We start from the raw sequence: 2669 nt of genomic DNA on the forward strand, positions 1-2669 counted from the left end.
AAGATAAAGTCTATCTTGTGTAGCTAGGATTTATTAAAGGAATAGATTAGAGTTCTTTCACTATGTATAAACAGCATTTTTGCCTTTCAATGAACAGATAAACTCTTTGGCATAACCTTGCTAAAATATCTCTTTAAGATTAACGTGAATGGGCGCTGGCAGGATTCCAAAAAGACAAGGGTAACCTCTCCTCTCTAAGTGAACCTCTAAATCCACCTAAGTAGAAGAGAGAGAAATAGAAAGAGGCTCCTTGATGAGATAGTAAATAGGAGAGTCTTTTCTTTTCTTTTCTTTTCTTTTTTTAAGTTTCTGGTCTGGGCTGGGTTTGAACCTACCACCTCCAGCATATGGAACCAACACCCTACCCTTTTGAGCCACAGGCGCCACCCAATATGAGAGTCTTTTCATGTCCCATGTCCCTGTGGTAGAACCCTGCTCAGGACAATAAGAAAAGACTCTCTTTTAAAAGTTCATTTATTTGGAATTATAAATATGAAAAGTCTTTGTTTTGTTCATCTTCTTTTAATTCACATGAATGGTCTAGCAATTAATAAATTATTCCTTTTCAGTACAGCCATGAAACTTAAGTCTAACACGAGCACCACACATGTGAATATTATAATCTTAAACAGAAAATCTGTCTGGCCATCTTCCCAGTCCCAGCAGCTTAGAAAAAAATAAGTTGATAAAAATTCAAGCAGCAGAAGGGGGCAGTAAAACTCAACAGAATGCTCTGGAAGATTTTTAATATTCTTCCTTATTTTCTCTTCCTACAGACAATTTCCCAACAAATTTCAAAGGATAATAAGAGAAATTTTTTACAAGTACATATACACAGAAACACGAAACATATACAAATGTGAGAGGTATAATGTGTATACATCAGCAAAACCTTATTTTTTTATGGTACACAATAATCATAGTACTTTTCCATAGAAAACAGGATTAGCCATTTTAATTTGGTCTGTGACATTTAATAGCCTCCCATAACCAACATCCCAAAATGTAGGGATGCATTTTATTTTATTTTCTCAGATTTATCACAATTATCTTTGACAAATTACAATTAACAAATTATAGCAATGTTTTCTTTCTTAAGCCTGTAGTTGCACTATTTTCAAGACCCTATCCATCCTTAAAGTCTCAGTTTTGCTTTGAACTCTTTTCTGACATTAAAGGTATATGGAACTTTCTTCACTCTACTCTGCTATATAAATTACAATGTAAACAAAGTAGTTTAACCAAGTAGATTTTTTAAAGAGAATTTCCAATATGAGACAAAGTTCAATCCCTTTGAGTTCCCAGTAGCCTCAATAGGATTACTCTTTATTCCTTGTTTTTTTCCCCATCTTTGAATTCAGCCTCTCTTTGCAAACGTCTGAACATACTCTATACATAGTAGGTATACATCCAAATAATGTCTGATAGAGAACATAGTGATGATGTTGGTTTCAAAATGAATTCAGGATTAAAATGTAAACTTTTAGTATACTATCAAAGTGAGATTATGGATTCTTACACAGCATCTAGCCCAAGCTAAGATCAGTAGCTCTAACTGTAAACTTAAAATCTGAGTAGGTGCAATTTACTCATTTAAAATGAAACAGAAAATTGAAATTTTTAAAAGAAATAAAGAAGAAAATGATCCATGCTCTTTGTTGAAATTTCATGTCAGACTTAGTGTAATAAATGGAAGTGCCACCAATGGAATGAGTAAATATGACCGGAGAGAAAAGAAAGGCCACCTCGCTGGGACGGAATTTTAGTCATTTGTGTCTCATGAAGACTCAGAAAATGTATATATTAAGCAAAATGGTAAAAAAAAAAATTAAAAAATCGATGACTCCTTTTTTCTGTAAGGCTTCCACAAATTAGGGCATCTGGTGTAGTTTTCCGTTTTTTATGCTCTCCTTTTAACGCTAAGAAGGCGTGACTTAACAGAATGTTGTATTTTCCACTTCTTTGCTGTAATTTTTTTCTTTAGTATTTCATCTTTGCCAAGTCCTCCCTGACTGCTACCAAAGAAAGATACTCAAAATCAAAGGAAGATAAAAGGCAACTGTTAGGATTATTATTCCCTGTAATTAATTCCTCATTAAACCATGTTCCCAAATGAGAGTAGAAAATTAGCCCTAATAAACCCAGACAGTTGAAAAAGAAATGCGATGCTGTAATTTGATCCATTATCTTGGCAAAGTGGGCCAAAAAAAGAATGTAAAACTCAAATGTCTTTTATTGGGATCTCCTGCTGGAGACCAAAATGGTGAAAACTACGAGAAAACAGAAAAAGAAACGCATAAGACAGATATCTCGGACCCTGTAAATTCCGGTTATCGCCGCTTCCCTTGTCCGTCAGAAGACAAGAAATGTTATACCGCTGGTCCTTCGACTAAGTACAGGGAACCTGCTTCGGAGAAATATCGTGGAGAATATACTTTTTTTTATATATAACCTCTCCAAAAAACAAGGAGGGAGTGACGGTGCGAAGAACAGTATTTATGTTAAAAGCAACTTAGCCATAAAGCTTAAATTACAGATGTGTACACTGCGTGTAGTTATTACATTTCATTTGGCAAAAGTAAAAAATCAAATAAAATAAACGTATGTACGTGCGGTACACACAGAAGGTTAAGCGTCGTCGCCAAAACGTAGATGGTGTCAGCTTCCTA

Source organism: Otolemur garnettii, unplaced genomic scaffold (assembly GCF_000181295.1).
Source record: "Otolemur garnettii isolate 467f Iridium unplaced genomic scaffold, OtoGar3 scaffold00016, whole genome shotgun sequence".
Taxonomy (NCBI): Eukaryota; Metazoa; Chordata; class Mammalia; order Primates; family Galagidae; genus Otolemur; species Otolemur garnettii.